The sequence below is a fragment of the Leucopleurus acutus genome, assembly GCF_964270905.1.
Source record: "Leucopleurus acutus genome assembly, chromosome: 5".
In the NCBI taxonomy this organism is placed as follows: domain Eukaryota; kingdom Metazoa; phylum Chordata; class Mammalia; order Artiodactyla; family Delphinidae; genus Leucopleurus; species Leucopleurus acutus.
In genome coordinates this window covers 14,059,099-14,074,798 of record NC_139147.1, presented here as the reverse complement: position 1 = coordinate 14,074,798, position 15,700 = coordinate 14,059,099, and positions in this window count along the sequence as shown.

Here is a 15,700-nt window from a genome sequence, read left to right as displayed (position 1 = left end):
ATTTCAACAACAAAGGAATGAGTGGTGATTGAATACTTTATTGAATGCCTTCAACAGGGATTTTCACAAAGCTGCCAATTTCAATTTTTGAGAACTCTCATTATTAGACATTTTTCCTTCAGAGAAATCATTCTACCTATTTTTTCTGGTATTGGTCTCCAGTCTAATGATCACTCTGCTATGTTTCATCCCTAACCATAAACAGAAAGAAAATATATTCCCACTCCAATTTTTCTTATTCTTCAGTTTCTTACCTTTTCTGTCCTCCTTAAAATTCAAAACTATAAATTCTACTTCACGAATTCTCTGGAATAGACACTTTACTTTTCAGTGCAACTGCCAACACACACTTTTTGGTCACAGTACCCCTGGATTATTGAAAAAGTCTTTTATCTTTATTGCATTATTTCTAATACCTTTCCATTCAGATCTTGGATACTGGGTTATAACAGTAGAAACAGTCTCTATTCTGTGCATCCCTGAATAACCACCTATGAGTACAGTGACCGACACATAATTTGAACTTACTATTTCTCCATAAAAAATGAATGGATCTGGGGCTTCCCTGGTGGCGCAGTGGTTGAGAGTCTGCCTGCCGATGCAGGGGACATGGGTTCGTGCCCCGGTCCGGGAAGATCCCACATGCCGCAGAGCAGCTGGGCCCGTGAGCCATGGCCGCTGAGCCTGCGCGTCCGGAGCCTGTGCTCCGCAACAGGAGAGGCCACAACAGTGAGAGGCCCGCGTACCACAAAAAGAAAATTAAAAAAAAAAAAATGAATGGATCAAGTCAAACATATGTTCAAACGTTGGTGTGCCACTTATAGATATAAGATATTTGATTATATGCTTAAATTGTCTGAACACCAATTTCTTCTTTCTAAAATGGAGCCTAACTATTTTTACATAACTGTTTTTCATATATTGCATGCCTATTTAGTGCTCTGGGTCAGGAATATTACTCAGTAAATGCTACTCCCTTTATCTCAGTTGTTTTTTTTCCCCTTGGCTATAAATATTTATTTTTGTGATTATCATTTTAATACATGTTATTTAAGAATGTGCCTTTTAGAATCCAAACATAAGTTTTAATTTTAAATAATTTTACTTTTTTTTTTTTTTTTGCAGTGACATGGATGGACCTAGAGATTGTCATACTGAGTGAAGTAAGTCAGTCAGAGAAAGAAAAATACCATATGATATCCCTTATATGTGGAATCTTAAAAAAATGGTACAAATAAACCTATTTACAAAACAGAAATAGAATCACAGATGTTGAAAACAAACTTATGGTTACCAAGGGGGAAAGGGAGGACAGGAGGGGTAAATAGGGAGATTGGGATTGGCATATACACACTATTATGTATAAAATAGATAACTAACAAAAACCTACTGTATAGCACAGGGAACTCTACTCAGTACTCTGTAATGACGTATATGGGAATAGCATCTAAAAAAGAGTGGATATATATATAACTGATTCAATTTGCTGTGCAGCAGAAACTAACACAACATTGTAAATCAACTATACTCCAATAAAAATTAATTTTAAAAAATCTCATTTTTCTTACCCCATAGTTTTAAACTCTTGTCTACTAATAGATTTCAGATACCCATATTTATTTGTACTGAAATGTTGATTTAGTCTGAATTTAAGGTAATAGCTTTGTGACTCAAAAGAAGTCATTCTATGATACATATATATATGCCTTAATTAAAATTGTTTTTCTGATAAGGAAGCAAAACCCCCCAGAATATAAATTACCTTCTTAGCAGCCTTTTTGCAACATGACTGAGCCATTTTGTATAGTAATTTATTACCAAAAATACAATGTCAACATTATGTCATGGGGCATGGAATCATACATATTTTCAAGTTCAGAAATTTATGTTGTATTTTTAAAGCATATATCTTGGGAACACTTTTAGGTACATATCATGTAAAAACTTGATGTGGAGTTTTTTGAAATCCACAAGAGTAAAATGATCAGTCCATAGAAAAATATTTTATTTTTAAGACTATGTCTATTTTGATAGCTTGGATTAAGCATCATCTTGCAGTAAGACATTTTAGTCAAGATCAAAGATTTATTAAACAGTAAATCTCCATTATCCATGTGAAATATGTTCTAGAGATTCCCATAATTAGGAATGTACATAAATTTCCCGCTTAGAGTATATTTTTTCTAGCTTCAAATCCCCCAAAATCTTCTAATCTAAACTCTCATTAAACAATGAAAACATTCCTTCTAATCAGTCCATCTCTGTTTTATGTTGGAAAGTGTCTGTATACACATTATCTCAATTCATTTTCACAACCTCGTAAAATTAACAGAGTGGGTACTTGACAAACAAGTGTTCAGAGAAAGAAGCCGAGCCTCGCAGTGATCAAGTCACTAGCCTGAAGTCACACAGCAGAGGGGTATCAGAGCCAAGTCTTCATAGTCTTCTGCTGGTGGGTTCCCTGGCATATGCTCCTCTGGCCAGGCCCTCTCCCGCTCACGGAAGAGGTATGCACTGCGCTCTAGGTACTCTTATGAGAACAGGGAAAGCCTGAGAGTTCCTCTCTAGATGTGCTTAGTGATTACACATCCCCCAGGAGTGATAATAAATGGACACAAAGATTTATTGTCCCACTCCCCTATCTGTCTGACCAATTCCTACTCAGGCCTCAACTCAAGGGCCTCCTCTTCTCAGATCTCTTTCCTGATGCTCACAACACTAAATAACCCTCCATATTTTATAACTTTCACAACATATGGCTATAAAAACAATTATTTCATTCTATTTTTAATCTTATGTTACTCCTACACAAGATTATGAATTCACTGAGAACTGAGCCCATTTGGATAGACAGATTAAATAGATGATAGATAGATAGATAGATAGATAGATGATAGATAGATAGATGGATAAATAGATATAAATGATAGATGATAGACAGATGATAGATATAAATGATAGATGATCGATATGATATGATAGATAAAGATAGATATGATAGATGATAGAGAGATAGATGATAGATAGAATATAAATAATAAACAGATACACAGATAAATTGTCCACAACATCTGCCATACCACAAACCTTACCTCTCTTTCCTTAGCCTCTACACTGGACAACAACTTCTTCCTACACTGCTGAGGATCCAGAAGACCTGACATGATTTTACTTAGAGACAGAATGACTGAAGCTCACACCAGCCATGATATTTTTCCTATTTTTCTACAATACTTTGCAGTGTGAAAAGCTGACTCTCCCCTCCATCCACTCTCCGTACTCCTGCAATGGAAGACGCAAATCAGAGAAAGAATATCCCCCTTTACTTTCTTGTTTCTAGAGTACTAACATCATTTTCTCTGCTAGTCAGGCTCAATACTTCTGAGTCATTCTTGATGAACAGTTCACACAATGTCAGGCCTGGATGTACCCTAGGTCACCACTTACTTGGAGTTCTCACTGTGGTGATCTTGCCTTCCTTGCCTATGATCAGGCAGCTTCCATCACATGCATTCCAGTGGAATAGTCAGTTCAGCTCTCAGAGCCATAGTTATTGGAAATATATTTTATATTTAGAAGTCACTTTCCCAGTAATTATCACCTATTAGTTCCAATTGTGATTTCTGGGACACGAGAAGCAAATCCAATTCTCCTGCCATATTATAAGCCTTTAAATATGCTTTGATAACTCATGTCACTTCTTTCCTCACAAGTCTAGATATTATATGGTTACATTTCCACTGTTTCTCTTCCTTGGACATCTCTTCTAGCTTCCCCCCTCATCATGTCCAGAATTCAGAGATTCACCCTCTCAAGGGGTTCAGAAGTCTATCACTTCTTTCCCTTTATTTGTGTCAATATCCAATTCAGGTCCACATCACAGCTCCCCTGAATTCTCCTAGACTCATATCTCTTTCTGTTTCAATCCATTCTGTAAGACAATACCAGTTTCATTCCCCATAAACACATAAATAATTCTTCTTTCTGTGTATATGCATATACAAGTATGTATTTGTTATTTTAGATGTGAGTAATCGCTAAACAGTAAATTATTGAAGAGAAATGTTTGGAGGAACCAATGAAGTCACAGGGATGCACAAGAAATTAAAAATTAAAAAACAGGGAAGTTACAAAACCTGTAGTCAGTGATGCATTATAGTAAGATTAATGACACAGACTAGATAGATTCAAAGAAGCATTTCATTGGGAAACCAATTTGCCCCAGTGTGGAGCACTAATGCTCATGGCCAAGGACACAATGTAGAAAGGAAGCATGAGATAGATGTAAGGGTTAAATTTCAGAAAACAAATGGAATTTTATCTTCTTTCTTCCATTGTTATCAAAGCCCATCTATGACAAAAACATTTGAAAGGAATAAAAATATTCAATGACTCCTCCTTGGAACAGAGTTCCACTTGTCACTTCAGTAGCAAAGGATATTCTGGTAGTAATTTGCTAACAGCAAAAGAAATAGCATCTCCTGTAGCAAAATGAATAGTAGCCACGGCAACTACAGCCAGATCCATAGCTTGACCCATATGGCCACTACCACAGGGCCTTTATTCATAGACATAGCCAGAGCCATAGCTGTAGCTATATCTCCATAGGAATTTCCATAGCAGTAACAACTCATGATGCTTAGGAGCTAAAAGTGTCAATGGAAGGTATATGTGGGAAGCAAGGGAGTCTGCAAACCAGAGTGTTACCCACAATCTCAGACCTTTACATGCAGTCAGGTGTGGATGGGAAACACTGAGTCAGCCTGCTCAGTGACATAACAATTTGCTTCGAAAGAGCTCATTTTACTAGGCACTTCAAATTTGTTAAGAAGTGTCTTTAATTTGCTCTTTCCCAGAGTTTCCTCTAGTTAATAATAAGCCTGGAATAACATTGACTTCTTTTTCATGACCCCAACTCTATTGAAAACATATCTCTCATGTGACTCATGACCTTACAAAGACCAAAGTAAATATTTTGTCCCCTAATTAAATTCAGTGGCTTTGAAATCATGTGTGTGCATGTGTATATATGTTGCATAGTGTGTGTATATGTTTATCCTTATTAGGCAAGACTAGTAATATTATTATCACTATCTATACTTTATATAAAATAATATAATACTACAATACTGAGGGGTTTTTTGGAGATCCAGAGAAATTGGAGGGTATTTTATTTATTGGTCCCTATATTTTTATTTTCATACAATTTTTAAAGGTTAGTTTCCATTTACATTTATTACAAAATATTGGCTGTATTCCCCTTGTTGTACAATACATCCTTGAGCCTATCTTACACCTAATAGTTTGAGATTTAAAAAAGTAAGTGACTTGGTCAGAATAGCACAGCTGTTTAATGATAGAAATATAACTTAGTCATTTGATTCCAAATTCCATATGCTTCAAGTTTGACTTCAAGAAGAGGCAGAATTTAATAAATTAGTTATCATTAAAAATATAAAAATGCCAATATTTGCATTTTGTAAATTGTCAACCTCCATGCTTTGCTTTTATATATTAACAGAGCATTTCTTACTTTTCACTTTGCCCTCCATAGGTCTGTATAAACAAAATGTGAGTGGACAATTTTAACTATGTTTCTGTGAGTTCCAAGTATCCCTTCATGAGCAAAATACCATTATTACTCTCTCTTCCAATCATACTGCTCTAAGCTTTGTCCTTTGAGGTCAGAATTGCCTACTCTTCTTCCTACTGAAAGGAGAGATAGGCAAAGATAGGTTTAAGAGAGGATTAATATGGCTGTTTATAAGTGCTTTAATTCTGGATCTGAACCTGTGTAAAACTTTAATCATGATCCTATAAAATTAAACCATAAAGTAAATGTCATCTTGAAGCTTAGACTTCCATCATTATTGCCTATGCCCATCCCTGCCCCCAAAGAAGTCCCCAATACACATGCAATCCTTTAAAATTGGATCGGTGCTATGATTCCACCCACACAGCAAATTCTTCCCTGCCTTCTCTCCAAACAAGTTTTGAATAACGATGTTTGCTTACACAAGTTTAATTGGATTCTCCGCTAGACAGTCATGAAGCAAATCAATTCAATTTATCCAACATATGCTGAGTACACACCATTTATGAGGCACAATCAGGGCCAACTGCACGGTTGTGCAACCAGTGCATGTGCACAAGGCCCAGTGCTCAGAAGGCTCCCTGTGCTTGGTGTTAAATGCTCCATCGTCACCATCTCTAAGTTCTTAACACTTTTCATCCTTAAATTTGTGGTTTGTAAGTGAAGTCTGCTGGGACAATGGAACATGTGCAGAGGATTTGGGGTGTTATGTCACATGCAATCCCACCTCTCACCACTTCCCCACCTCCCCAGAATAAGTCCTTAGTTTCCCACTGCCTCAGCCCCATCCAGTAGTCCTATAACTGCTGCTACCTTCTACCCCCTCTGCCTGACAGGAACCTGGGCATGGGAAAGTTGGGATCTGGTACTTGTGAGGGTCTAGATTCACTCAACAGCTATCCTCATGCCCAAAAGCACATGATACTAAGTAGAAAACAAAAAGCATCATAATATGTCAAAAGAGACCACGGAATACAGGCAACATATCTTTTTTCCTGCCTTTTTGACACATTTTCAGTTTGCTGTGGACTCTGCAGATTATGTAGCTGGCCCTGGACACGGTGCCAAGGATTGGGAGGATTAAGTAGGAAGAGCAGGTATTCTCAGACATGCAAAATTCCAACGATATTTTAGGAATTAGTCCTTGACCATGTAAGCAGTCCGTAAGCTGCCAGTAGGACACTAGTAAATTGACTCACTAAAAAAATTAAATATTTCCATCTTGGTTCATTTCAAACAACCAAAAGGATGTCACTGATGTGGAGTTGGGGAGAGATGCACATTGTTAACCTTCCCAAGCTGGTACAGGCTGGCTTCTGCACACTTCTGCAAGAGAGGCCTCTTGGTGTGGCACTTTAAAAACGTGAATCCTGGCTTCAAATTCTGGCAAATCAATGAACTTCTCTGTGTCTCAATTCCCTCACCTATAAAATGAGGACGTGAAATGATAGTATCTAACTCTTAAAGTTGTTGAGAAAATCTGAGTTAATATCTGTAAATCACTTAGAATAACACCTGGCTTCCAGTAAGTGCTATTTAAGAAGTTCTATTTGTGTTATAAAATGGCATGTGTGATCTTGTTACCTCTCCCATACCCCAGAGTGTGAATTCCTTGAGGTCTAGATATTTAACTTATGCCATTAAATCCACAGCCCCTAGTGAAGTCCAATACATCATATTTCATGAATGTTTGATGAATGAAAGTTTATAATTCAGAATCTAAAATAGAGATTGGTTCATTAAAGGTGAATTTTTGTCTTTCCTCAAAGCATCCATACACACACGCATACATACACACACACACACACATACATGAACACATACATACAAACACATACACACACACACACACACACTCTCTCTCTTTCTCTCTCTCTCTCTCACGCAATCACATTTTATCTGCTCCCTACTTTGGATCTCAAAGGTATTCAATGCTAGAAGATATCTCTCCACAATGTGATGAGGTTTCTTAAAACTAACTAATACTATTTGACTTCGCCCTCCATTACAGAAATTTGTACAAAATCATGTTATTTTTTTCTGTTTCTACAACCAGCATCATTATTCTTCTCAAGCCTTTATATTTCAGTGCCACTCTTTGCCTGCAGAATCCCAGAGTATTACAGTAAGAAGAGAGTTGAGAGGACAATTAGTTCTACCTCTCTCCTGATGCAGCATTTCCATCCACAACATGTCCAAAAAATTGGTGACCTGAACTAGTTTAAAACTTTTGGAGACAGGGGAGCCAAGCATATTGCCAATCCACTTTTCAGACAGAACTAATTTTTAGAGGAATTTCTAATGTCAAGAAGTCTAACCCCTTGAATCTTCCATTTACTCTTAATGATTATGGCCTCTTGAGTTGGAAAAGCAAATAAAATACAGTTATCTAATACTTTTCAAATAACCAGCACCCCAGACAATATTTCATGCCCCTATTTCTATCATTTTAAATACTATGAAAACAGACTTCTTTTTTTCTAGTAAGGGAAATCTCCCATTTTTCCATTTTCAAATGTGAATATTCAACATATTGATAATTTAACACTAAATTCTTTCCATGTATTTCCCATATCTTGCTTTTTCTATTGTTTTTATCTTTATTGATCTAATCATGGTTTGTTTTGCAAGCAGATCACTGTGATTAATTCACAAACCTATTGTATATCTTCTCTGAGTTACAGAATATTATTATCACTGCTATTCTTTTATAAGAGTTAAATTTTGGCAGAATATAGGGAAAAAAAGTGAGATCACTCCAGGAGTTTCCCTTTTTATATATAGTAAAGGAAAGTGGAATACCAAAGATCAAAGAATACCCATCCTAAAAACAGAGCCTCAAGTTCTCAACTATTTGTAGAAATTCTTTATTATTCAGTCATGAATGGTAAACTTTGACAATTTTTACCCATTAAAAAGTAGCCATCTTCCCTCCATTCTTCCTGAAGCCAAGCATATTTCTGCATTTGTTTCTCGCATTTCTTCTCTCTCAATAGTTTTGTAATGTCAATATTTTTAATTAATTTTGCTGATTGTCTTAATAAGGAACAGCTCTCATTAAACCCAGACAATATATAAGTCATGTCATGGTCAGCAGAATTCTAAGACAGCCCCCATGAGTTCCACCCACTGGCATCCATGCTTTTTGCAATCCCTGCACCTTGATTATGGGCAGGACCTGTAACATCCTTCTAACAAGTATTCTATCACAAAAGTGATGGGAATCATTCCCAGGATTGTGTTACCTCATATGGCAAAAGTGAAGGGATTTTCTGATATAATTAAGCTCCGTAATCAGTTGACTTTAAATTAATCAAAAGGGAGATTATCCTTGGTGTTCATGATCCTATCTGGCAAGAACTTGAAGTGGCACATTCTCTCCCTTTCTCTCTCTTCTTCTCCTTCTCCTTCTTCTTCTTCTTCTCCTCCTCCTTCTTCTCCTTCTCCTTCTAATCTCTCTCTTTCTCTTTCTCTCTCCCCTCTCCCTCCATTGCTAGTCTTAAAGAATCAAATGAAACATGAATTCTATAGCATCAAGGAAATGGATTCTGCCCAAAACCTGAGGAAACTTGAAGTAATGCATTCTATTTCAGCCTCCAGGTGAGAATCCAGCCTGGCCAACAACTTGATTTTAGCCTTGTGAGACCCCAGGCAGAGGCCCAGTGAAGTTGTTCCCAGACTCCTGACCTACTGGCAGATAATAAATGTATGTTGTTTCAAGCTACTAAGTGTGTGGTAACTTGTTACACAGCCATAGCTAATAAATCTCTGAGGAACTGCAAAATTGAAGAATACATATATTCTTCACCTTATGTTTTCACATAGAGTGTTTTGGAAGTTCCTCTTTGATGAATGACCGTCAATCTCCCTCCTCCCCTTGACCATGATGCTTCTTAAAATAGTAACTGATACTCATTTTATTCACTCCTTTACTATTCTTTCAGTCCCAAGTTAAGCAAACTGTATTCACTCTCACCTCTCTATGAAAATATTCAATATTCTCATGAAATCACCATAATTGAACTATTTGTCAATGTAATTGATGCTTTGGAATAATTCCTTTATTATTTTACAAAGAAGCAGGAAATAAAATGGTCATATCATGGAAATATAAGCTCTTACTTTTAGTGGTCTTATTATACTTTGCCTGAAGTGTTTTATATAATAATATATTATTGAAAATGTAATAAAAGCAATCTGGTATAATATGATACTTTGGAGTTCAGTAACTAAGGGATGAAGAATTTTTATCCTTACATAATATTCCATTTAGAACTATTTCTATATGTTTAATTATGAATAGTTGCAATTCTTCCTTGAAATTTTATTACCATTAAATGAGTTTGATGACTTTTAGATGATTAACTCTTAGAATTTAATAAACCCTACTCTAAAAGCTACATTTTATCCTCAAAACACTCTTATGAAATGGGCACTATTATTCCTTATAATTTATTTTTAAAAATACAGTTTAGAAGGAAAGTAAATTATCCAAGACCACAAATCAAGTAAATAACAGAGAGAAGATCCTGTTTTCATGCTAGATCCTGGAATTTCAATCATTGTATGTCATTAAGTTTAGGCTTAGAAATGCTCTTTTAATGAACTGAAATCATTATTTCTTGTAACAGGAGATATTAATGGTAATCAATGTTTCTTTCAATATTCTTCTGGAATACAAGTGTTCCCATGAATCAGAGTGTCCCAAATATCACACAACGATAAATATATGATTTTCCTAATACTCTTTCATTGCTCTCCATAGCATCTTGTTTTAATGCACATGAATACCTATTTAATTTAAATAATTCTATCATGAATCTTTCTAAATAAACTTGAAAATCTCTCCTATGCCCTTCGTGAATGCCACAATTAACAACTACAATGAAAAAATGTGGTGTATTAAATTCCAGACCTCTATGAGAAGAGTGGAGAGGATTCATCTCCAGGAAATAAATGGTATCTTAATTTAGGAATGCAACTTTGTAGGTTATTTTTATTTTTAGTAGAAAAAAGTAAGGCCCCAGAAGCATAACCTAGATGATGGCTACAAAGAAAACTAAATTACTCTGCATATTAAAAGAGAGAGAGAGAGAGAGAATTTGGAAGTGGGGAACAGAGATGACAGAGTGAATGGTGATTAATGAGGAGACAACTGGTCAGAGAGAAATGAGACAGATGGCAGAATATTTATAAATCTTTCATTGTAATATAACATGTGTACAGAAAAGTACAAATCTGAAGTGTGCTGCTCAATAAATTTTCATAAAGTTAGCACAACTGGGAAACCACCATCGATATCAAGAAAAAACACATCAGTTTCTCTGAAGCCACCCCTCTCCTCCTCCTAGCTACTATTTCAATTCTCTTCCCAAAGAGGAGAACCAAAATTATAACCAATACCATGAGTTTCAATATTATAAATTAGTATTACCTGTTTTTTATTTCACATAAACAAAATCTTGCCCATCCATTATTTTGTGTCTGACTTCTTTTGTTCATAATTATAACTGTACAATTCTTTCCCCATTTTGCATATGTCAAAGTAATGTGTTCTTTTTCACTTCTTCATAATATATAACTTTATGAAAATACCACATTTCATTATAAATTTTACTGTTGATATAACTTTATGAAAATACCACATTTCATTATAAATTTTACTGTTGAAAATACCACATTTCATTATAAATTTCATTATAAATTTTACTATAAACATTTGAGTTGTTTTATGTTTTGGCTCTTAAACATAATGCTAACAAGAGTATTCTGTGTTACATCCTTTTATAAACATATGTATGCATTTCTTTTGGGAATAGTCTTAGTAGAAGTACTTGATCGTAGGGTATGCATAAGTCCATTTTAAAAGATACTGCCAAGCAATAGTTCAAAATTGTACCAATATATATTCCCTGGAGCAGTAAATGGAAGTCCTATTTATCCATATCTTTAATTACCTTCGATATTATCTGTTTTTACACTTTCACCATTCTGGTGGGTATGTAATAATAACACATTATAGTTTCAATTTCCATCTCCCTAATAGTGAAGATTAAAAAACTTTAAATGTTACTTGGCTATTTGAATATCCTCCTTGGTAAAACCTCCAAGTCTTATGTCTGTTTTTCTACCAGGCTGTCCTTTTTCCTGATAATTTTATAATTCTTTATATATTTTGGATACAAGAGAAATAACATCTTCTCTAGCAAAATGGACCACAGACATAGCCAGAACCACATCCACAGTCATATTTGGATCCAAATCCACAACGATAGCTACAGCCATATCTGGAACCATATCCACAGTTTAGTCCTCTGTAGCTCTTGCATCCACATCCGTAGCAATAACCATGGCCACATCCACAGCCATAACTGTGGTCCTAACCACAGCAGCCCATGGTTTCAGGACTAGTGGGTTATAGTAAGAATTTTCTAATGTCACTCACACACCTGGGACTCATATACTGTGAGGAATGTGTGGGGCTTACCTCAGTAAGAATCTTTTTTTCATCACAGAAATTTGAATAAAATGAACTCATTATTTTGGTGACTTCAAATTTGTTGTAAACTTTCTATTTAATCTGCTGTTATTGAAAAAGTATGTAAAGACAGTCAGCAACCTTGAAGGACATCAACATCACCCAAGTCCATGCTATTAAAACATATTCAGTAACGTTGGTTTTAACCTACAACAGTCCCTCTCCTTGTTAATCTCTCTTCCATAGTACTTTCAGAAATACTGAATATTAAATTCAACATTTCCCTATATGATGCTTCAAATGTGTAAGACATACTCCCACCAGAGTACTGTCTGGGAAAACCTAACTCATCATTTGAGAATCAACACAGACATCACCTCTCCAGAGGGTCTTCCCTGGTTCCCACAATCTGATTCACATACCCCTTCTTGAAGGATGTAGCTCTATACTATATCATGACCCCTGCACATTATACTATAGTCTTCTCTTTATCTACCTACCTTACTGAATTTTATTTGCATATCTGAAATACCTTTTGTTTATTGAACCTAGCCCAAAATCTGGTTCAAAAGAGGCACTGAGCAAATTGTGGTTTAATAAAGCAAAGAATGAATGAGAAAATGAATGAATTAATGAAAGACAAATAATCACTAGATCTGATAATATTTAAGATGATCCCAATTCTAATATTTAATTTTTATTATTTTTGTTAGAGATAAAAACACAAATTTCAACAATAATAGTTAATAAAACAAATATTAACAATTATATTTGATTATTTGATTTGATTATAAAGTACTCCCACCCATGTTAGCCCGTGTTATTCTCAAGAGTCCTGTGAGAAATATTTCATAATTTGTTCTTATCATTTTATAAATAAACAGGCCGATGTTAGAAGTTAAGATATTTACAAGACCATTCAGATCTTCAGCAGCAGAACTTAAATCATGTCTTTTGAATATAATATCTATACTTTTTCCTTAATGCCTCAAAACAAGAGAAAGATAAATAAGGTGATTCATTACTAAGGTTTTTTCATAAAGTTTATGTTCACCACATCTTCTAAGTAACAAAAATTTATGATTCTTTCATTTTAGATACCAATTTTTTTAATCTCCTTTTTGACCTCCACCACTGCAGTGAAACCACGAATGCTTCTTAAGTAGACCCCCTTACTGAGCTCTTACATTCACTGCAAGGCTCCCTTCAAACTCAAAGTGTTATGTTCTCGTGGTAATGCCATGCTATTGTCTGGTTTTAGAGAGAGGGGCCTCAGTATTTTTATGAAAAGGAGTTATGTGACACTAGGAGTTAAGGAGAAAGAACAGTGATTTTTCTAACAGCTTTAATTTTTAATCTTATGTAATAAAGTGTCATAAATCCACAACCTCCATGGGCAAAACGTGCCTTTTATTCAAACCTTCCTCAGCCTGTTTAATTATTGTGGGTGCTATGATTACTCTTTCATAATTATCTTCTGAAATATCAATCCTTCCAGACTCCAGGATTTATTATAAATGTGTCTTTCCACTACCATTACCACAAAGTAGATTTTATTACAATAATCTTTATTTGCATTAATTTTCTTGCTTTTCTGTGGTCATCAGACAACTGGTGAGCATTTATTAAGCACATACAATCTGAAAGGCCTTAACATATTGAATTTTAAAAATGTTTCCCTGTCTTCCAGGTTTAAACTTCTATTTCAGGAACTCCCCTTTGACCATGCATGTCTCCTGCCTATGACCCAATTACACTTCTTTTTCATGTTATCAACCTCCACTCCTTCATGACTACACTTCAATACCATCATCTACTGCAACTGTTCTTGGTAAGGATGTTTATAATGACCCACATTACATTTTCAGTGCCTCTTTTACATGTCCATTTTCTAGCATAGTAACCATGCCTTTTTCTTGAAAACTTGGAATCTTCAGTTTCGTGATAATAGACATTTTTAGTTCCGATCTTACTTCTCTGAAAAATTCTTATTTCTCATTGGCTCCTCTTAATATACCTCATGTTTGGCTTTTTAATTATTAGGGTGGCATTAATTCTGTCTTCACCACTTATTTCTCATTCTTTACATGCTTACTGAGTTATCTCTCCTCTTCCCGTTTGTTTAACTACCTGCAATTCCAAGTACATAAATCCAACTTGCTAAAAAAGAAAATTTCTCGTGAATGTTGCTGAAATACCACAAATTCCATAGATCTTTTTCACCATTGTATTTCCTAGGATCTTAAGTGGTGCCCAGAACTTTGTTAGATCCAATAAATATTTCTTATATGGATGAAAGAGTAAATACATCTTATTTATCCTTAAATCTCCTCTTCCTCCATGTTTCTACTCTCAATGATCAGTACAACCCAATCACCCAAGCCACAAACCTGAAAGTCATGTTTCACAATGACATCTCCATCAACCACCAGGCAGTCATCAAGTCTTGATTCTATGTCATACATATATCTCTGGAATCTGCACGTCCCCTCAGGCCATGCTCTATTCATATATTATCATCATCACCATCATCTTTCCTGCATTATTAATATAAATTTAGTCTAACACCAACACATTTAACAAACCACTACCATAAGTTTTCTAAGCTACAAGGCTAATTGTGTGTCTTCATTCATTTAATTCAACACTCCCCATCACCATAAGAGTGAAACACACATTTTGAATTACCACATGACATACTATGTATTCCTTAACTTTGCCAAACTACAAAGATATGAATCCTAGCCTGCAGGAGGATCTTAGTAAACATCTGTTGTATTTAGTTGGCAAGAAGAATACCAGTGTTTTCATACTTTCCTGCTTTTTCACATGCTACCTTGCCTGCCTGGAATATCTCCATCAGGGTGCTATCAGGCAAAATCAGCCTTCACCTCTTTTGTGAAGTTTTTAGGACGTCCTTTCATACCAGCCAGTGTCCAGCATAGCACTCCATTAATGGCTTTACAGATAAGTAGACACATGAATTACAAAGAGAAATTACTTTTATCTGCTGTTTCATTATTCATTTTGAACTTTAAACACAAAGTAAAGATGTCTTAATTAAAAACAACTACTTAGTATCCTGGGCATAACTTTGTTACAATTGTCATCTTGTTGGTTTTGTTCCTTTTTTTATAAAGTCTAGGAATACCTTGGGTGAAATGATTTTTTGTTTGTTCATTTATCTTATAGTCTCTCATTGTCTATCATACACAGCAAGTGGTATATATATAGGCTTGATTATTTGCTACATCAAATGGAATAAAATGGGATGGAGTGGAATTGGGTTGGATACAAAAAAAATAATTTTTATAGTAAGGTCTAGGATGGATTACACAAGAGAAAAGCTGAAGTCATAGAGAACATTTATAAAATTATTTTACTAGATAAAAGGCAAAGAATCTCCAACCCAGACAGTTGAAATGACACTCGAAGGAAGAGTAAATTAAAAGAAATACGAGCAGAATTTGACAAGAGATTGGTTCTGGTGGTAAGGGAAAACAACTGGATGATGATGTCAAACTTTCAGACCTTTGCAATTTGGCAAAGACGACAACATTTTAATATCTATTATTTTACTTTTCTTTACTTTTAAAGTTAAGATGATTTCAGTTCTCTATGTGTAAGAT